General features: G+C 54.4%; 1 protein-coding gene and 1 pseudogene across 1 annotated transcript in view; both read left to right on the top strand.

Annotated features, from left to right (window-relative positions):
• Nucleotides 1–21,938, top strand: part of TECPR2 (tectonin beta-propeller repeat containing 2) — a 106,182-nt gene that overhangs the window by 79,284 nt on the left and 4,960 nt on the right. The window lies entirely within an intron of this gene.
• On the top strand, nt 1,815–20,487 carry LOC129550674 (zinc finger protein 511 pseudogene; annotated as a pseudogene).

Raw genomic sequence — 21,938 nt, 5'->3', positions numbered from 1 at the left:
CAGCAAGGGTCTCCCAGCAAACAGGGCGGAGGTGCGTGTCCAGGCGCCGCGGGCTGAGTGTGCCTGGGGTCGGCATACGCTCATCCCCTGGCGTTACAGCTCGGAGTCTGGTATTTGTGGAGTTCAGAGCTGAACAGGTTCACGATTATCTGAGCCAGGGCTGCTTTTTCTTTCTCAAAAATGTTTTGTTTCTAACTTTTTAAAAAGTGAGCATAATTTTTTTTTAAAGCAAATAATATCCAAAAGAAAGAGAGTAAAAGTCCTATAAAGATCTTGTGATGAGAGAGCCTATTATCATTATTTTGTGAGTGCCTTTTCTATTTTGTTGAAGAATTGTTTTTCCTTTTAAAAATATTTTATTTATTTGCTGCATCAGGTCTTAAGTTGTGCGTCCCACGAGGTCTCTCACTGTGGCGCGGACTCTAGTTGTCACTGAGGTCTCTCACTGTGGCGCGGACTCTAGTTGTCACTGAGGTCTCTCACTGTGGCGCGGACTCTAGTTGTCACTGAGGTCTCTCACTGTGGCGCGGACTCTAGTTGTCACTGAGGTCTCTCACTGTGGCGCGGACTCTAGTTGTCACTGAGGTCTCTCACTGTGGCGCGGACTCTAGTTGTCACTGAGGTCTCTCACTGTGGCGCGGACTCTAGCTGTCACTGAGGTCTCTCACTGTGGCGCGGACTCTAGCTGTCACTGAGGTCTCTCACTGTGGCGCGGACTCTAGCTGTCACTGAGGTCTCTCACTGTGGCGCGGACTCTAGCTGTCACTGAGGTCTCTCACTGTGGCGCGGACTCTAGCTGTCACTGAGGTCTCTCACTGTGGCGCGGACTCTAGCTGTCACTGAGGTCTCTCACTGTGGCGCGGACTCTAGCTGTCACTGAGGTCTCTCACTGTGGCGCGGACTCTAGCTGTCACTGAGGTCTCTCACTGTGGCGCGGACTCTAGCTGTCACTGAGGTCTCTCACTGTGGCGCGGACTCTAGCTGTCACTGAGGTCTCTCACTGTGGCGCGGACTCTAGCTGTCACTGAGGTCTCTCACTGTGGCGCGGACTCTAGCTGTCACTGAGGTCTCTCACTGTGGCGCGGACTCTAGCTGTCACTGAGGTCTCTCACTGTGGCGCGGACTCTAGCTGTCACTGAGGTCTCTCACTGTGGCGCGGACTCTAGCTGTCACTGAGGTCTCTCACTGTGGCGCGGACTCTAGCTGTCACTGAGGTCTCTCACTGTGGCGCGGACTCTAGCTGTCACTGAGGTCTCTCACTGTGGCGCGGACTCTAGCTGTCACTGAGGTCTCTCACTGTGGCGCGGACTCTAGCTGTCACTGAGGTCTCTCACTGTGGCGCGGACTCTAGCTGTCACTGAGGTCTCTCACTGTGGCGCGGACTCTAGCTGTCACTGAGGTCTCTCACTGTGGCGCGGACTCTAGCTGTCACTGAGGTCTCTCACTGTGGCGCGGACTCTAGCTGTCACTGAGGTCTCTCACTGTGGCGCGGACTCTAGCTGTCACTGAGGTCTCTCACTGTGGCGCGGACTCTAGCTGTCACTGAGGTCTCTCACTGTGGCGCGGACTCTAGCTGTCACTGAGGTCTCTCACTGTGGCGCGGACTCTAGCTGTCACTGAGGTCTCTCACTGTGGCGCGGACTCTAGTTGTCACTGAGGTCTCTCACTGTGGCGCGGACTCTAGCTGTCACTGAGGTCTCTCACTGTGGCGCGGACTCTAGCTGTCACTGAGGTCTCTCACTGTGGCGCGGACTCTAGCTGTCACTGAGGTCTCTCACTGTGGCGCGGACTCTAGCTGTCACTGAGGTCTCTCACTGTGGCGCGGACTCTAGCTGTCACTGAGGTCTCTCACTGTGGCGCGGACTCTAGCTGTCACTGAGGTCTCTCACTGTGGCGCGGACTCTAGCTGTCACTGAGGTCTCTCACTGTGGCGCAGAGACTCTCTAATTGTGGTGCACATGCTTAGTTGCTCTGAGGCATGTGGGATCTTAGTTCCCCAACCAGGGATTGAACCCACGTTCCCTGCTTTGCAAGGGGGATTCTTAGCCACTGGAGCCCCAGGAGTCCCCAGAAATTATTTTTCTTATGCATCCCATCCCATCCTCAACCCCTGCCATATTTTAGTTTACCATGTATCCTGAATGTTTTGCTTTTGACTGTTCTGCCACTCAAATCAAAAGCTGAAGTCTGATTTTCGTGCACTCTTTCGTTACTGTTAAATACCTAGTGGCCCTGGTGACTATGCTAAGTGTACTTCTACTAAAACTTTTCCATGGAAGGCTGTGATTTAATGAGTTATTTACTCCAATGCTTTCTAGTCCCCATTTTGTGACTTTGTTGGGGAAAAAAAAATGAAGTCATCACCTGCAGCGGCGGCAGGAGTGGTTCGTTGAACAGAAATGCGTAAATGGAGATAAGGAGTCAAGTGTCGGGGTGGATGCCTGTGTCGGTGACTGCCTACATTTTAGGCATCTAAACCCCCAGGGATGCAGCAACAGAGGTCAAGGTGCGAGTCTGAGGACCGCCTGTCCTGCCCAGGAGACAGGGGACGTGTGCTGGAAGCCTCTGCAGTCAGAGTCAGGTGCCGAGTTCTTTCAGGCCACTGGTCAGTGGTCACGGCCACAGGGAGGCTCCACGTGGCTCTTCCTCTCACAGGTCCTGGCGAGAGTGAGTGGAATCGTGTCTGAGTTGGAAGGTGCTGTGTGAACACCAGCCCCGTCTTCCTCTGCACCCAGTGCTGGCTGACAGCTGCAGTCCACGCAGCGCAGAGGAGGGGCGTGGCCGGCCGGCTGTGGGTGCTCTGCTGGTGGGTGGCTGCTCTCGTCAGACTCCCCTTAGCCAAGCCGGCGCCCTCCTGTTGCCTGACTGCTTTGGTGGTCATTGCCGCCTCCCAGCAGCTTTATCTTAAAGGGTTACCATTCATCCGTTTCGGTATACAGCTCAGTGCTTCTTAGTCTATTTGCAAAGCTTTGCAACCATCCCTGCTCTCCAGTCTAGAACTTTTTCACCTGGAAAGAAACCCCTGGCCCACCGGTAGCCACTCCGCTTTCCTCTCAGAACCCTCGCCCCGCGGCCCTGGCAGCCGCCCGGCTCCTTTGGTTTCTGTGCACTTGCCTGTTCTGATTCTGCTGCTCCGTGTGAATGGGTCACGTGACCGGTGGCGTTTCTGTCCGCCACCTTCCGCTCAGTGTCGTCTTCTCAGCGTCCAGCCACGGTGCAGCGCTGCGCTTCATCCCTTTAATGACCCGACGGTCTTCCATCCCATTCCCCCAGGGCTTCCTGGGCGCTCAGCTGCTACAGAATCCGCCTGCAGTGAGGGAGACCTGGGTTCCATCCCAGCGTTGGGAAGACCCCCTGGAGAAGGGAAAGGCTCCCCACTCCAGTGTTCCGGCCTGGAGAATTCCTTGGACTGTATCGTTCACGTCGGACACAGCTGAGCGACCTTCACTCTCAGTAGTCCGTTGTGTGGATTTGCCATGTTTTGTTTACCCATATGTCAGCTGATGGATGTTTGGGTTGTTCCCACTTTCTGGCTGCTGTGGATAATGCTGCCGTGAACATTCTTGTGCAAAATTATACGGACTTGTGTTTTCAGTTCTGTTGGGTCTGTAACTTTAAGTGGAATTGTGGGGTCACATGGTGATTGTATGTTTAACTTTTTCAGGAACTGCCAGACTGTTTTCCACACTGGCTGCACCATTTTACATTCTACCAGCAATGTATGAGGGTTCTGATTTCTTTATACCCTTACTGAAAAAAATTTTTTTTTGCCCATTTTAAAAAGACTGTCTTAGCAGGTGTAAAACAATATTTCATGGTGGTTTTCTTTAAAAAGCAGGGTAAAAAGTTCATTGAAACAGGAAAAGCTAATTTTTATATTATGAGGGTTACTGAATGTTCTAATTTGTATTAGAACAGTCCTATACAGAAAGGAAAGCTGATCTGATCCAAATTGGCACTTTTTGTTATAATTCAGTTGAGTTTTTTTTTAATTTAGATATGATTGATGTGTAGCATTGTATTAGTTTCACAGGTAAAATATGATTTGATGTTTATATATATATTGCAAGTAATCGCCACAGTAAGGCTAGTAAACCCCTGTCATGATGCACAGTTTTCTCCTTGTGAGGAGAACTTTGGGCCCGCCCTCCCGGCGCCTTACAGGCCTGCGGTGCGGTGTTGTTGACTGCGGTCACAGTGCTATCCATCGCATCCCCACGTCCTCGCGGTTTTGGTTTGCATTTCCCGAAGGGCCAGTGAGCATCTTGTGTGCTTTATGTATCTTATTTGGGGAACTAACAATTCAGATACTTTGCTCATTTTTTAATTGGGTTATTTGTCTTTTTATTACTGAGTTGTAGGGCTTTTTCATATCTTCTGGATGTGTGCATCTCACGTGCGCACACCCACTCGCTCAGCTGTGTCCCAGACCCTTGTGAGAATTACGATTTACGAGGCTTTTCTCCCACTCTCTTGGTTGTTGCTTCAGTTTCTTTATGGTGTCTTTTAAGGCGCACGGAATTTTTTTATTCTGATGGAGGCCATCTTCCCTCCGTTTTCCTTCAGTTGCTCATACTTTTGGTGTCATCAAGGATGACGTGAAACCATGAGCTCCTCTTCTTTCAGCATCTAGATTTTGGAAGAACCTCTAGGAAGCAAAGCTAAAATTGAGGGACGTAAGCTTTACCTAGAGTGCTTTATTGTCTGTGGGCTTCCCTGAGAGCTCAGTTGGTAAAGAATCCGCCTGCGATGCAGGAGACCCTGTTTTGATTCCTGGGTCAGGAAGATCCGCTGGAGACGGGATAGGCTACCCACTCCAGTATTCTTGGGCTTTCCTTGTGGCTTAGCTGGTAAAGAATCCGCCTGCAGTGTGGGAGACCTGGGTTCGATCTCTGGGTTGGGAAAATCCCCTGGAGAAAGGAAAGGCTACCCACTCCAGTGTTCTGGCCCAGAGAATTCCATGGACTGTATAGTCCATGGGGTCGCAATGAGTCAGACACAACTGAGCTACTTTCACTTTAACTATAACTAACTATTGACTGTGGGTTGATCAAAGTTTCGCCCAAGAAAATGGCAAAATAGAACAAATTCAAATGGAAGGGCCTCAGAGCTGTGCTCTGAGTAAGATAGTGACTGCTCAGTGGACTGTTCAGCAGTAACTGTTTCAGGCGCTTCTGTTGAATGGACCACATTCTCTTATCCAGCAGCTTTCAGTGTGCCGTAGGAGAGGTGCACAGTGAGCTTTAGCTACAGAACTGATTCCTGTGGGGAAAGCCAGGCTTTACGCTTGCACAGGCTTTTTGCTCTGCTCTTCCACGCTCTGCTGAGAACCAAGGCCTGGGCCGCCTACTGACCGCAGGAGCCGCAGTGGAGTGCTGAGTCCAGGCAGTGTGCCACAGGCTCTGCTGGCGGCCCCCCAGGCGGGGCTTTAGGACAGAGCCTGACTTTAAACTGAATTTCAGATTAATCTTCCAGTCGCAGGAGTTCCTGAGAAGGCTGGTCCAGCGGCGGCGGGGGAATGGTCCGGGGCCTTGTGAAATGGTTTAGAAGGTTGGGATGGTTTGGTTAGATGCAGAGATTAGAATGTAAATGGTGTTTCCGTGTTTTTGATCATAATCGGCCTCTTTCTGCTCTGTTTTATTTACTCCTGGGCGTGAGCGTCCTGGTCTCCAGGTGGGATGTGTGTACAGCTAAAGTCTGTGGAGGCCATAACAGACTCTCAAGGGCACAGAGCAGTGAAGCCGCAGGGATCTTCTGAAATCAGCAGCAGTTTCTCTATTTCTGTGTCCTGTTCTCTGTGGTAACACCTCCCTCCTGTAGTAGTTTCGGGGTGAAGTTTTAACCAAGTACTCAAAACAAATGACTCAGTTTTCAGACTTGCTAACATTTGGAAGGATTTGGAAAAAATATTTATAGTTGTGTTAAGCATCGTTTCTTTGGAGCTTGCTGCTTTGGTGGGAGCGTTTTCTGTCCATAGTAGCGGTACCTCTAGAGTAGCGCAGCTGATGGTGTGACTTCACAGCACTGTGGGCACCGTGAGCCCCCGCCTGCACTGGCCCACCACTGCCTTCAGAGGATCTTCCCTGCCCTCCTGTGCTCCCTGCCCCACCTCTGGTTAGTCCCTGCTCCTCCCTAACACACCCAGTGTCCAGGCCTCCCAAGGTGGGTGGCTCCAGCCAGTCTCTGGGGTCGTTTACTTGGTGTGGATTACAGCTTTGTCTGGAAAAGAGAGAGACCAGCAAAATCAAGACTCATGTGACTGGCAAATGGCAAAAACTTACTTTAAATTCAACGGCTGTAGGTATTTTTAGCTATATGAACAACAACTAAAAAAAACAAACATGCAAGCATGGTAACAGGTAATCCCATGAGAATGTCATGCTCACAGGCGGTGCCGGTGGTGACATAAGTTGATGCTCCTTTACACAACCATATCTCAGAGAAGTTCACAGCTCAGGGCAGTAAGACTTGCTTCGGAGAGGCGTTCGATTGAGAGGGGACCCTGCCCAGCTGCGACCTCACAGGGAAAGCGGTGGTCCTCTCTACTACCAGCCAGGGCGCGTGGGCATCCCTGGATGCAGCTCCACCACCATCCCCCCCGCATGGCTGGCGTAGGTCACTCAGGCGGGGACAGTATGGCAGGAGGAGGTGGCACCCACACCCCAAAGCCAAGCTCTGCAGGTCCAGCCTGGTGCCTGCTTCCAACAGTCTTGGGGTGTTCTGAAGACTCATGTTCCCTCTGGACATCAAAGTACAAGGCCTTGGGGCAATTAAACCAGATGCCTCTCATTGCACCTGGGGCACTGTGGGCGAAATCCCTCCACACAGCGCAGTGAGCAACATCGCACAGGAACGCCACACGGCGTCCTGGGATGGGCAGCTCGGAGCTCCGCGTGCCAAGCTTGGGACACAGTCACATCTGACAGTCCCTGGTTTTTAATAAGAGAAAGAGAAGGGCTTCCCTCATGGCTCAGTGGTTAAGAATCCGCCTGCCAATGCAGGAGACACAGGTTCAGTCCCTGGTCCGAGAAGGTCCCACGTGCTTCAGGGGAGCTGAGCCCATGTGCCACAGCTGCTGAGTCTGTGCTCCAGAGCTGGGGAGGCTAGAGCCTACACTCCTCAGTCTGAGGAGCCACCACCACTAGAGAAAACCTGCACGGCCACAAAGCCTCAGCTTGGCCCAAGATAATTACAAAAGAGTAAGAGAGGAAAATGTGAGTTCCATGCCTGGTGTCTCGGAGGCCTCTGCTCCTTGAGGACGTGGCCAGGGGTTTGCCGTGAGGGCTGAGGCGGGTTCGGCCGGACACGGGTAGCGAGGAGGAATCTTGCTTCCCACGGAGAAATGCTCACAGCACACTGTTGAATAAAAATGTCAGTTACCAAGTCTGTCTGATGGTTCTATTTTTGTGTAAAAAAAAAAGACGTGTACATCGAAACCATCCATAAAGACATCCAGCAAAGTGGAGGCAGCAGTGACAGCTCCATAGTGCTTTCGCGGCCGAACGCGCTCCTGCCTGTAATTTATTTCTGCTCTGTGAACATCTTGCAGTGAACTTAACTACTTATGGAGTAAGTCCTTAGTTCCTAACTGAATCGTCTACTAACGAGAGTCCACCTTGGAAAATAATTTTCAGAAATGTCCCAAAGCTCTTGTGCTGCTGTTTATGACAGTGTTCAGTTTAGAGACCGCATGTGGGGAGTGAAGCCGGGTGGTGCCCACTCCACTCTTGTGAAGAGTCTGCAGTTATACTAATTATGAGTGGTTAGGACACCATGTTTCCACTGCAGGGGCCGTGGGTGCAGTTCCTGGTCGGGGAACTAAGATGCCAGGAGCCATGGGGCACAGCCAAAAAAAACCACTTGTATCAAACAGTAAAAATGTTTAAATGAATGCAGAACAGTGCACTGAGCTATGCTGGGTGTTGAAGGGGGCAGGAGGAGGGAGGCCGCCTCTGAGGGAGGGAAGTGATAAGAGACCACAGACAGAGCGGGGATAGGCCAGGGTCCCAGCCAGGAAGGAAACCCAGGTCACTGAGGGTTGCCAGCTGCGGCTTCTGTGGACAAAATCGGCCTTGAACTCGCAGAGCCGGGGTGCATTACCGGTAAGCAGCAAGCAGTTGGTCTGGCCAGTGTTTCTGAGCAGGGAAAGGCGCTGCTCCATAGTGTGTTGGGTAGGATGGTTTGATGCTAGGGACGGTTCGTAGCTGGGCACTGTCCGAGCCTGTTGAGACATCAGTTTCTTGTTCTTCTCGGCGGTGAGTCCTGAGTCTTGCCCAGCAAGAGGCTCTGCAGAGGAGGACGCAGGAGAAACACAGGGTGCCCGAGGAGCCCAAGGGCCTCTGGTCAGATTCCGGGGAACTTGACTGTTGGTCTGGAGAGTCCTCAGCAGACTCCAGGGGCAGACCAGGGGCAGCTCGTGTCCCGGGTAGCTGGCACGAAGGCTCTGGGTGAAGACGTCCTGCAGAGCCACCAGACTCTTTGGCCTGATCCCCTGGATCCGGAGGGCACATCTGTGAGAACACTGTGCTGGGGGGAGGCGGGGTGGCTACCCGGACCCCGAATGTCTGGTCACAGAAGCCCATCTGTGCTGGGGCCCAGGCTTCTCCCGGTGACAAGGCCGGCCACCCCCGTGTGCCCCTGCCAGCTCTGTGGCTGACCCACCAAGGCTCGCCCAGGCAGCGTGGCGTGTGTGCGCAAACTGCCGGATGCCACCCCAGCTGTCTACAAGCAGGTGCCTGGGACAGGCGCGCGGGAGGGTGAGGCAGGTGGCCTTTCCTCCTCAGCCGCAGGGGGCAGTGCTGGGGGCACACAGGTCAGGACAGCTCACTGGCCAGCTGGGTCTGCTCAGTGGGCCACCAGCACCTCGTGTCCCACCACAGTCCCCGCTCCAGAGAACGACTGTCTCTTGGCTTCGTCTCCCTAAATAGCTTCGTAGGAATCTGTGTCTCCGTCCTTCTAGCTCTGGGGGTCTTCATTTGACTCCTGCTGGAAGCGGGGGGTGCCTCTCGCCCTAACCATCCACCCTGCCTCCCCACCTACCTCCTCCCAGTACTGCGGTGCTGTGATGGGGCGCACACTCTTCAGAGCTGAGCTGGCAGTGAACTGCACCCCACTTTCTTATCTGTATGACTCTGTTTTCCTTGGGCTTGAGCGTTGTCTTGTTTTTCTATCTGGTTTTCTATATGGTTTACGTATTCAGCCTCAACGTCTCCCTGCCAGCTGAGTCTGTTTCCCCTCCGTACGCCCAGGAAAAGGAGTACGTCAAGGTTGTATGTTGTCACCCTGCTTATTTAACTTATGTGCAGAGTACATCATGAGGAACGCTGGCTGGAAGAAGCACAAGCTGGAATCAAGATTGCCGGAGAAATATCAATAACCTCAGATAGGCAGATGACACTACCCTTATGGCAGAAAGTGAAGAGGAACTCAAAGGCCTCTTGATGAAAGTGAAAGAGAGTGAAAAGGTTGGCTTGAAAAGCTCAACATTCAGAAACCTAAGATCATGGCATCTGGTCCCATCACTTCTTGGGAAATAGATGGGGAAACGGTGTCAGACTTTATTGTCTCCCTGGACACCCTGGCCAGCTGCAGTCTGGCCTGCCGCTCTGCCCTCCTGGGGCCACGCTTTGTCTTGCTGGTGTGTGGGGTTTCTTCTCTCCTGGATCCTGTGTTTTCCTCTTCCTGTCGCTGCTGTGGTGGCGGTTCTCCTCTGGTCGGTTCCTGAGAAGGGTTTGTGGAGGTAACTTCTGGAGACATCGCATGTCTGAAAGTCTTTGCTCACATTCATCCTTGACCTTGTCTTGAGTTTAGCAATCTGGGTTGAAAATAGTTTTCCTTTAGAATCTGTAGGTTTTCTTCCATCATCTCCTGGCGTCCAGTATTGCTGTCGAGATGTCTGAAGGCATTCTGATGCTTGATACTTGCTATTTGACCTGCGTTTTCTCCCAGGAAGTTTGTAAGATCTCCTTGTTCCCAGTGTCCTGGGAGCAGAGAGAAGTGTGTGCTTGGGGGAGTCTGTCTGAGTCTTTGTGCCAGGAAGCCTTCCAGCCTGGAGCTCGTGGCCTTTGTTCTGGGACATGTCCTGTTCCCGTGCTGGCTCGTGCTGGCGTCCCCTCCGGACCTCTGCCCGACCCCTCCCACCCCACCCCATTCCCCCGACCCCGCAGGCGCCCTTCCTCGGCGTCTTGCCTTTGTGCCAGGGCGCTGCTTTTCTTACCTCTTCTCTGCTAGTTTCTTTCTCTCACACTTTTATCCCATTTTCTTCTTCATCCTGCAGTCCCTCTGCGGGGCACTGTCCGAGCCTGTTGAGACATCAGTCTCTCGTTCTTCTCGGCACTGAGTCCTAAGTCTTGCCCAGTGAGCCCCTCTGCAGGGGAGGAGGCAGGAGAAACACGGGGTGCCCGAGGAGCCTGGCAAGGGCCTCTGGCTCAGGTTCCGGGAACTCGATTGTCAGCCTGGAGAGTTCACGGCGGACTCCAGGGGTTATTTCTGTTAAAATATTTATGTATACAATATACGTATGTAAATATTAAAATATGTTTGTATATACTTTTTTTTTCTCCACACTCTGTGTGACTTGTGGATCTTAGTTCCCCAACCAGGGGTTAAACCAGGCCCTTGGCAGTGAAAGCACTGACTCTTAACCCCTGGGCCACCGGAAAATTCCCTCTGTGATTATATTTTAATTTCTGGACACTCCTGTTGCTGTTTCACAGTTGTTGAGTCTTCTCTTACCCTCAAGGATGTTTAAACTTTCTTTGATTTTTTGATTCTGCTAGATCTTTGTTGGGGTTTTCCAGGTGGCGCCAATGGTAAAGAAACCGCCTGCCAGTGCAGAAGACATAGAGATAAGAAGATCCCCTGGAGGAGGTCGTGGCAACCCACTCCAGTATTCTTGCCTGGAGAATCCCATGGACAGAGGAGCCTGGCGGGCTACAGTCCATGGGGTCTCAGAGTCAGACACGACTGAAGTGACTGAGCATAGCACAGACCTTTATTGCTGTCCTAGGGCTTTCTCTCGTTGGGGTGAGTGGGGGCTACCCTCTGCCCTGTGGTGCACACGCTTCTGATTTCGGGGGCTTCTCGTTGCAGAGTGAGGAGCCCTCGAGTGCGGGCTCTGTTCTCGCAGCCCCCGGGTTCCAGAGCGCAGGCGCCGTACTCGCAGCTCCCCGGGGTTCCAGAGCGCAGGCGCCGTACTCGCAGCCCCCGGGTTCCAGAGCGCAGGCGCCGTACTCGCAGCTCCCCCGGGTTCCAGAGCGCAGGCGCCGTACTGGCAGCTCCCGGGCTTAGTGGTTCTGCAGCACGTGGAATGTTCCCAGACGAGGAATCAAACCCGTGTCCCCTGCGTGGACAGGTGGACTCTGATCCACTGCGCCCCCAGGGAGGCCCCCCGAGGATGTTCTGAAGTTTCTTCCCAGGCTGGGACCCCATGTCCCTTAGGCTCTGCTTCCTGTCTCTCCTGTGTCCTCTCCACACAGAGCTTCCTCAGACGATGGTGGTCTTGTGTACTGGGTGGGGTGGCGGGTGAGCGTGCGTGAGGCGTGCTGACGGTGGTCTCTCCGTGGCGGTCGGGCCGTGTAGTTTGCTGGGGGCGGGGGGGGCTTCGCTCGGCTCCTGAGCCCCTTCCTGCTCGTCCACTGCCTCCCAGCCCCGTGCACTGTGTGGCCGAGCTCTGCTCGCGTCATCACCCCTGGGCTCCCCACGCTCCTGTGAGAGGGGAGGATGGGGTGATCACTGCCCGGGAGGCTGTGGGCGTCACAGCGCTTCGGCGCTGGCATCCCCGCCCCATGCTGAGCACCAGGGCGTCGCGGGCCCTTTCCCCCACGTATGGAGCCGGGGCCCCTCTGAGGGCGCGCCCCTCCTGCGCCCCTTCCTTGGCTCCTCTGAGCACACACACGCGGTCGTCTGATGCCCTCGGCGGTGCTGCCTGCGAGGGCGGGGATAAGACCTCCAAGAATGGAGGCTCACGCCATTGACCAGCACAGCGCCATTTTGAGGAAAAACACCTTTTGACACTGCCGTTATATTCCCCCCCGCCGTGGCTCCATTTGAACACCTGCTGTTTTGAGCTTCCATCTCCTCAGATCCTATCCTGTTAGCGTCCCCCGGGGCGGGTTGGCCCTGCCCTCTCTCCTCTTGCTGGGGGGCTGTGGCTCCCAGCCAGACCCCCCGGCCCTGCAGCCGTCCCGTCACCACCCCTCAACCCGTCGACCCAGAGACCAAGCGCCCAGGGACCCTGTCCCGGCCAACAGGTGTGTGCGAGTGCCCCCCAGGGGGCCCTCCCGGCCTCCTCCCGGCGAGCAGGCCCCAGCACGGGGCATTCAGCTCCGCCGCTGAGTGTGAGAAGCCCTCGGGGCACCTGCAGAGCCCCGGGATCAAGTCCCCGCGGACCTCGGAGCATAGCAGCGCCGGCTTCCTGACGCTGACCTGGCACGCGGGCCCAGCTCCCTGGCACGGCCACCCCCACCAGCCCGGCTGAAGAGGAACGTGACCTCTGCCCAGGAAACCTGTTTCTGAGTGTTTTTCCTTGGCACGTCCCCAAGCAGCTGGCAGCTGCTGTGTCTTACTGGATTCCGAGGTCGTGCCGGGGCAGGAGTCACCCGTCACCCTCTGGCTTTGCCGTCAGCAGTGAGAGGAAGAAAGAGGCCGGGAACTTTGCTCCAGTCCAGAGCCCGCGTCTGGTGGCCTCACCCAGCTGGGTCAGCAGTTCCAGCAGCGCGGCTCACCCTCCAGAGAAAATCCTGAACTTCAGCCAGACACTTTTAACACTAACAGCAGAGTGGCTCCCATGCAACTGCCTCAGGAGCCAAGGCAGTGTGCAGAGCGGGGTCTGCGGGCCTCGGGTGGAAGACCCCCACCCCAGGCTGCCCGGCAGGCCCCAGGGCAGCCAGAACCACCATGCCCCAGCCCCGGAGCACAAACACCTAGCAGGGGAGCCCTGTGGGTCATCTGCCCTCTGCCAGCTGAGGACGCAGAGCCCAGGAGGGGAGGGTGGGTCTGCCCCAGGTAGCACGCTGAGAGCCCACTGGTCCTGTACAGAGATAAGGGCTCTTCACCCCAGTGTCCGCTGTTCAGGCTCCTGTGAAATGAAGAGTAGACGAGAGGCGGCGCGGGGTCCGCTCCAGGGAAAGCACGGAAGAACTGAAGCGACCAGACAGAACTCAGAAAGCGCGGCAGCCGGCAGCCACATGCCCAGGGGCTGAATGTGCCTGAGGCTTGGCAGCCTGGGGCTTCCCGCGGGTGCCTTGGGGTGCTCAATCCAGACCCCGTATCCTCCAGGAAAGGCAGAGTTCACCATGTCTCCCAGATGTTAGGTGGGCTCGAGGTTCATTCGGACTGAGGGAGGGGGAGCCTGCAGGGGAAGGAGAGCATGACTGGCCGCCTTGCGGGGTCACGGTTTCTCTTCAGAAGCATCTTTCCCAGTGGGGTCTGTGTACTCAGCAGGCTCCCCGGTTCATTCATCTTGGTGTCCCCAAAATGTTCCTTCATGTGAACTTTACCCAAGGTCACGTGAAGTCACTCCCAGAGTGATTTGTCTAGATAAACATTTACTCTGGCTGCAGAATTTTTGACTTTTTTCTTTACGCCTGGATTTATTCACATACCTGGGCTTCCCAGGTGGCGCTAAAGAACCCACCTGCCAGTGCAGGAGGTGTAAAAGGTTGGATCCCTGGGTCAGGAAGACCCCCTGAAGGCGGGCATGGCCACCCACTCCAGTATTCTCACATGGAGAATCCCATGGACGGAGGAGCTGGTGGGCTACAGTCCACGGGGTGGCAAAGAGTCGGACACGACTGAAGTGGCGAGGCACGCATGCACGCTCACATTCTGGCTGAGGGAAGCATGTGTATGCACACTTGTGTATTCATTCCTTAGGATAAAGGCTCCAAAAGTTAAGAGCCCTCTGGTCTGAGCCCTGGACACCTCATTTCTAGCCTCAGCTCTGGCCACGGGCAGGACCCTCACTTCTCAGCCTGAGTTTTTGTCCATTTTCTCACCCAGATGTGAGGGAGTTGGGCTTAACCAGTCTCCTAGGGCCCTTCCAGCCCCAAGCTGGTTTTGGCAAGCCCTTGGCTCACACCAGCCAGAGTGTTCTAAAGAGGCGGTGCTGACGCTCCTCTCCTCCTGGGGGTTCCGAGCCTTGCCGTCCCCCAGACGCCAGTTACGTGGGGGTTTCTTGAGGAGAGGCTCTGTGCCACCAGCCACGTGTGGAGCTCTGCGGGCTGTGAAAATGAAAAAGCATGATGGATTCTGAGTCCCCCCAGCTTTGAGGGGAGTGAGCATGGGGGGCCCTTGGGGCAGGCCCTGTGGGGTGGGCCTGGACGGGTCCCCTCGGGCTGGTAGGTGGGGCAGCGGCTCCTTCAGGAGGCCCGTGAAGCAGCAGCTCGTGAGCTGGGCCTTGCCGAGCAGGGAGGGTGTTAGCAGCAGGTTTGCAGAGGGGAGTCCAGAGGTGGGGTGCCAAGTCCTGTTTGCTGGGCGCCAGAGCCATGGGCCCCAGCCAGCTGTGGGGCCAGAAGGGGTTGCTGCTTGGGGAGGGCACAGGGGCAGGGGTGACCTGCAGGTGGCAGGGACCGTGGCCTGTGGTGCCGGCCAGTCGCACAGCCAGGTGGGGTGGAGGCCGGCTTGGAGGCCCCTGAAGCCGCCAGCCCCGAGCTGGCAGTCTCGTGAAACGGGGTAGAAGACCAGCGCTGATGAAGATGGCAGAGCGAAGGGTGGAGGACCTGTGGGTGAGCCCTGTCTGTGCTTCCGGTGCCAGCAGCGGAGAGGCGGGCGACCAGGGCCGTCCGCTCCCTCTCTGCGTTGTCTTCAGTCGCCTGTGCGCGCACGGTCTGGTTTTGTTTTTGGCTCTCACTGGAGTGTGGCTGACTTGGAGCGTTGTGTTGGTTTCAGCTGCACAGCAAGGTGAGCCAGCTGTACATACACGCACTCTTTTCTTTAGGTTCTTTTCCCATCTAGGCTGCCACCGAGCATCGAGCAGAGTTCTTGTGCTCAACAGCATGCAGTTCCTGTTAGCTGCCTGTTTTACGCACAGCAGCGTGTGTGGCCCCTCCGCTCCCGCGTCCTTGGCAGCTGCAGACTTGTTTCTGCCCTGTGACTGTACTGTGACCGAGTTCATCTGTGCCCTCCTGGAGACCCCACACATAAGCGACCCCAAAGGGAATGTGGCTTTCTGTCTGACTCCCGTCACTCAGGATGACAGTCTCTGGGTCCATGCACGTTGCTGCAAAAGGCATTATTTTGTTCTATTTTATGGCTGGGCAATATCCCATTGTGTATGTGTACCACATCGTCTTGATCCATTCCCTCGTCAGTGGACATCTAGGTTGCGTCCGTGTCCTGGCTGCTGAAAGCAGTGCTTCAGTGAACTTTGGCGTGCACACATCCTTTCGAATTATGGTTTTCTCCAGGTATATGCCTAGGAGTGGGATTGCTGGGTCACAGTGTAGCTCCAGTTGTAGTTTTTTTTAAGAACCTCCACACTGTTGTCCATCGTGCCTACACCAGTTTACATTCCCACTAACAGTGTGGGAGGGTTCCTTTCTCTCCACACTCTCTCCCAGCTTTTATTGTTTGTAGGTTTTCTGATGATGGCCATTCTGACAGGTATGACGTAGTACTGCACTGTAGTTTTGATTTGCATTTCTCTCACAATTAGTGGTGTTGAGTATCTTTTCACATGCTTTTTGGCCATTTGTATGTCTTCAGAGTGTGTGGTCTTACCACAACTAACTTAGCAGCTATAATCCGAATTCTTGGGACATCTACTAGATGAGAAGCTCAGAGCCAGGTTGACAAATACTTATGTACCTGGATGCCATGGAACACAGAACCCGTCACACTTCTAGTGCATGTTATTGAGGCTAAGGAGTATTTTCTCTGCACTTGGCAATTAATATGAATCCCTTCACCTGAGAGCAGTCACCCCTGGCCCCAAGTCGGGGCACGCAGCGGCAGGACCTTTGGAGTCCTGGTTTGGGAACACTCTGTCACTGAAAACTTCACCCCTTAACCTCAGCGTCGTGTCTAGTCAGGATCTCAGTGTGTAAAATAAATTCTAGGAAAGAGTAATGGTTTATCCTGTAACACTGATGACTCGAAATAAATAAAATGTGTTACTTGTTGGTAATTATTAGTGATGAGTGTTTACCTTTTGAGAACATGGGACAGCAGCTTGAGGTGTTTACGGGCCTGAGCAGCCCGTTTGATTTGTAAACATCAGAGCATGTTGGTGGCTGTAATCTCGGTGCTTCCAGAAAGCGGGCGTGGCCCCTCCCCATGACCCGCCCTGCAGCTGCTCTTTAAAGGGCACTTAAAACTAAGGAGCAGGCACATACTCACACGTGTACAAACACACACACACATTCTGTCTCAGTCTTTGGAAGCACACCAAGATTATACATGGTTTTTTTTTTTTTTTTTAGCATTTCCAAATGATTTTTAAATCTTAAATTCCTTATTTACCCCATTTTATAAAACAGCATTCTTCTTTTCTCTTTTTTCATTTTTGTGGTTTTGAATATGAATAAACCAAAAGTTAACGCTGCCTGTTGCTCTTCCTCATTGAACTTTTTATTGCAGTAATTGCAGACTCACAGGCCTCTGTAAGAAATCAGAGACCCCGTGCACCTTTCCCCAGTCTCCCCCAGTTGATGACATTCTGCATAATAACGGTACATGGTTACAACCGAGGCCTGTCTGCTTTTTACTTTTTTAAAATTGTGGTAAAATACACATATGTAAGACTTACCATCTGTGACATTTGGTACGTTCACAGCATTGTGTAATTTCTGTCACTACATCTTATCGGGGCAGCTTCATCGTCCCAGAAGGATGCCCCCCAGCCCCTGACAAGCACGCATGTGCCTCTCTCTGTGTGCATTTCCCTCTCCTGGATGTTTCTGTAAAAGGAGTCATACAGCACGTGGCCTTCACGATCGGCTTCTTGCACCGACCATCCTGTTCTCGAGTCCATCTGTGTCGTATCGGTGTCAGGACCTCCTTCCTCTCTGTTGCTGAACGCCCTTCCATCGTATGGGTGAGACCACACCCTGTCCCCCTGCTCATCAGTTGGTGGATGTTTGGGTTGTTTCCACTTCGGGGCTATTGCTAAGAACATTGCCATGAACACTGGTGTAGCTCTGTTTGAATATCTGCTCCAATTCTTGAGGACTGTGTCTAGGAGTGGGATTTCTGGGTCCCGTGGGAATTCTGTGTTTAACCTTTAGAGGAACCACCAAAGTGTCTTCCACAGCAGCTGCACTGTTTTACCTCCCCAGCAACATATGTGCGAGTCAGCATTTCTCCGCATCCTTCCTAATACTTTTTTAGTTACCCTACCGAGTGTGAAATGAAGCCTCACTGTGATCTCACTGACACATCCCTGGTGGCTGATGACATTCAGCCCCTTTTCATGTCTTTGTTGGCCATCTGTACGTCTTTGAAGAAAAGTCCACTCACGTCCTTTGCCCTTTTAAAAAATTCAGTTATTTGTCTTTTTGTTGTTGGGTTTTATTTTTGTTGTTGAATTTTAAAAGTTCTTTATTCTGGATACTAGACCCTTAGATATATGATTTGGAAATATTTTCCCCCGTCTGTTGTTTTTTTCACTTTCTTTATGGTGTTCTTTGATGTACAAAAATTTTGATGAAGTTCAGTTTATCTTTTTTGTTATTGGTGCCTAAGAAACCTTTAGGAGATTTAGCTCTTACGTTTATTTTTGATCCATTTCAGGTTTTTTTTTACATACAGTGTGAAGTAAGGCTCCAACCTCATTCTTTCATGTGTTTGCTGTCCAGTTGTCAATAGTACCATTTGTTGAAGACCGCTGTTTTTATTGAATAATCTTAGCAACCTTGTCAAAAATCACTTGACTGTGTGGGTTTATTCCTGAATTCTCAGTACTGTTCCGTTGATTTACATGTCTTTTCTTACATCAATATCACACTGTTTAACCGCTGGGGTTTTATAATAGTTTTGAGCTTTCAAGCGTATTCTTTTTTTAATACTTAATTTTATCTATTTGACTGCAGCACATCTTTGTTGCATCACACAGGATCTTGCATTGAGGTGCAGACTCTAGGTGCCACGTGTGGGCTCAGTAGCTCTGGTACACGGCCTTAGTTGCCCCACACCGTGTGGGATCCTAGTTCCCCAACCAGGATCGAATCTCTGTCCCCTGCAATGCCAGGCAGATTCTTGCCTGGACTACCAGGGAAATCCCAAACTGTGTTCTTCTCCGAGATTGTTTTGGCTGTTCAGGGTCCCTTGCAATTGCATAATTTTAGGATCAGCTTTTCCTTTCTCTGAGAACCCTAGCTGGGGTTTTTGATAGGGATAGCATTGAGACGTGTAGATGACTGTGAGTAGTATTGCCTTGCCTGCTTCTGCACCATAGAGCAGAGCGGTGTTTTACAGAAGGCTGCAGCCCACATCACCTGGAGAGCTTGTGTGAAAGGTCCCTTTTGGGCTCCAGCCCCAGAGTCTGATGTGGAAGGTCTGACCCCGGGCCCAGAAGGGTGCCGGTTTCACAAGGTTTACGCACGAGTCCCGGGGACTCCAAGCTTTGAAAACCACTGTGGTCTTATTCATCTTCCTCGGGAGGGTCTGGGGTTCAGCAGGAGTGAGCCTCCCAGTTTGAGATGGCCAGCTCGTGGGAGAGCAGTCTTCCCAGCCATCTCCTGTTCAGCCCCTCTTGGCACTCTGGCCCTGTTTGACTGCGGGAGTCAGGTCATTGGCACTTTTGTGAAGCAGCCTCTGCTGGGCCGTGTTCGGGAGCTCTCGGGGCAGGGGGCAGGATGGGTGTGCTTCGTGGACTCTCCCCGGGCAGGCGTCTGTCTTCCCACTGCTGCCTCCAGCTGAGCCCCTCTTCTCCTGGAGGCCGGGGCGGCGTGCCCGTCGGACCTGCACTGAGTCCTCCATTCAGCTGGGAGGCCGTTATTCATCGCATCTTGTTTCTTGCCATCTGCCCTCAGATGTGTTTCCAAACCTCTGTCTGTCTGAATACCTCCAATCTCAGAGCCCTGGAGAGGCTGTCCACGTTCTGGTTCTCAACAGGCCGCTCACACCAGCCACCCAGAGGGCCGGCCTTTGAGATGCCTCACTGGGCGTTCTGGCTGTGGCGTGCAGGTAGGGTGGCGGTTGTTCGTTGAAGACACTTTTGTCGTTCAGTTGTTATGTCCAACTCTTGGCAACCCCATGGACTGCAGCACGCCAGGCTTCCCTGTCCATCACCATATCCTGGAGCTTGCTCAAACTCATGTCCATCGAGTTGGTGATGCCATCCAACCATCTCATCCTCTGTCGTCCCCTTCTCCTCCCGCCTTCAGTCTTTCCCAGCATCAGGGTCTTTTCAAATGAGTCAACTCCGCATCTTTTCAAATGAGTCAACCAAAGTATTGGAGCTTCAGCTTCAGCACCAGTCCTTCCAATGAATATTCAGGGTTGGTTTCCTTTAGAATTGACTGGTTTGATCTCCTTGCAGTCCAAGGGACTCTCAAGAGTCTTCTCCAGCCTTGCCCCGGCTGGTTCGCGGACAGTGGCCAATATAGGCTGTGGTGCTGCTGGCATGCCGGGCGATGCATGTGCTGCCTGCCCAACTGGAGGGGGCACCTGGAATGGCCGAGCCACTGCCCGTGCAGCGGGACCGCCTGGCCAGGACCACGCTCCTTCTGTTTCCCACGGGAGCACGAGTTCTTCGAGAACAGGGACATTCAGAGGCACCTCGACCTCCAGGATGTGTTCACGCAGGCAGCTGGGGAGCCTGAGAGGCCCCGCGTGCTGAGTTCACCTGTCAGGCGGCCGGCTGCTGCCAGGTGCTTGACGCCCTGGAAGACCATGAGCACCACCACCACTCTGCACGGACACGTCTGCTCCTCAAGGCGGGCCTTCCCCTCCGGTCACCTGCTGGACCCCCACGTCCTTCAGTGGCACGGCCCGCCGTTCCAGATCCTGGCCGAGCACAGGACATGTCCCAGTGCCGGGTGGAGGGCTTCACGGAGGCGCTTGGGATTGCAGAGACCGGGAGGAGCGCCTGGTGACACGTCACCTCACCCTGCAGACTCCTGCTTTGATAAACCGAGGAAAAGCAGAGGCCCAGCTTGCAGGTGTCCACAGGAGCCATGGGGCCTCTGCCCTCGGAAGGAGACACCATGGAAGTCTGCTCTGAGCATGCAGGGCCCACCCAGAACCTCCGAGAGAGAGGCGGGCCTACGTCCACAGGATGCCGTCACCACTGTTCTGGTCAAGGTGCCGCAGGAGGATTTAAAGTGCCGGGAAGTGAAGCAGGCAGCAGTGACAGCAGGGGCACTGCTGGGCTCCTCCTCTCGGCCCGCGGGTGCCCAGGACCCGGCCTGCCACCCTCCTTGTACTGGGCCCCGTGATCAACTGACCAAGGCCAGAGGCCATGGGGAAAGCCGTGAGGGACCCCTGTGTGGTGACCAGGGTGCAGGGAGCAGCCGCCATCCCCACTGCGTCCTTAGACGCGTGGAGTGAATGGTTTTCCCTATGTGTCATAAGTGGCTTGCGACACCTGGAGTAATGGTTTTCATTTAAGGAGAAGAGTCTCCTCCAACCGTAGCGTGAACGTGTCAGTTCTCCAGCGCTCAGCCTTCTTCATGGTCCAGCTCTCACATCCGTACACGACTGCTGGAAAAACTACAGCTTTGACTAGACAGACATTCATCGGCAAAGTGATGTCTCTGCTTTTTAATATGCTATCTGGGTTGGTCACTTTAATAGGAGAATGAAGAGGGTGGAAGGGAGCTTGGTGGGGAGGCACTTGAGCAGGATGGGCTCCAGCCGACCCTGTGGGCGAGGGGCAGGCCAGGAAGGGGACAGGGGCATGCTGCTGAGGACTGTCTGCCTGGTTCTCCTGGTGGCAGGGGCCCGGTCCCACACCTGTGCTGTGGGCCCACAGTGCCCTGGAAAGGCTGCTGATGAGCAGTGGGGCAGGGGCCGAGGGGTTCTGAGTTAGCTCAGAGCAGTCCAGGGGGTCAGGGAGCCCAAGGACAGAGAGCAGAGGGCTGGGGGGGGTGGGGGTGGGGAGTGTTACCCCTCCTCCCCGCCCTCCTCCCTCCTCCCCACCCTCCTCTCTCCTCCCCGCCCTCCTCCTGCGTCGGCACCAGCCCTCGCCCCCTCCCTTTCCCTGTCCCCCCCCAGCACAGCCTTCCCGTCTGTCTCTCCATGTTCTTTCCGCAACACACGGCCCCGAAAGTCGATGTCTTCCAACCACAGTTGACAGCTGTTACCTCTCAGGGGTCTGGGTCTGGGGCGTGGGCAGAGTCCAGCATGGACGGCTCTTCCCTGCCTCACCGCAGCGGGGCCTCGGGGGCATGCGTTCTCTCCCTCCTCTGGAGGTCCACACCGCAGACTTCAGGCCCGCTCTGAGAGGAGGAGCCAGGACTGCCCGCCCCTCCAGACCAGGCTCAGCCCTGCCTCCTTGACGCTGACATTGCGTTCTTCTTTTGGTCCAAGAAGTGACAGATGGGGTTCCAGGGCTGGGCACAGACCCCTGTCTCAGTGGGGCCGAGGAACTCATGGCCCCCCCGACACGGGAAAGCAGAGGCCCTGTTACTGCTGACATTCTCAACTGAGAGGGTTTAGGGTGTGCCTCAGCTCCCAGCCTGGGAGCTCTAATCGCACCTCACAGACAGAGTGTTGTGGGCTGTGGTCAGCTCGCACCCACACTGGCCAGCTCAGGGTCCCTGGGGGCATCAGTGGGCCTGGTACCCTGGGAGTGCCGAGAGGACGCAGCCCCGCCGTCTCCGCTCAGGCCTTCTCTGCAACGTGAGCGTCCCCTCCCCAAGCCCTGCGCCCTCTGTGGGATGGGGTGTGGTGAGCAGGTCTCCGGCCACCTCCCCTGCCAGTTCATGTCCTGCGATGCTCTTGGCAGCTCCGCACAGCCGGCCTGGCCCCATCAGCCTGACAAGCGGCAGAAGAAA

This window comes from Moschus berezovskii, chromosome 21 (genome assembly GCF_049115385.1).
Source record: "Moschus berezovskii isolate FMDL1 chromosome 21, NW_MosBer_1.0, whole genome shotgun sequence".
Taxonomy (NCBI): Eukaryota; Metazoa; Chordata; class Mammalia; order Artiodactyla; family Moschidae; genus Moschus; species Moschus berezovskii.
The sequence above is the reverse complement of the archived record's forward strand: the minus strand, read 5'-3'. Positions and strand labels throughout refer to the sequence as shown.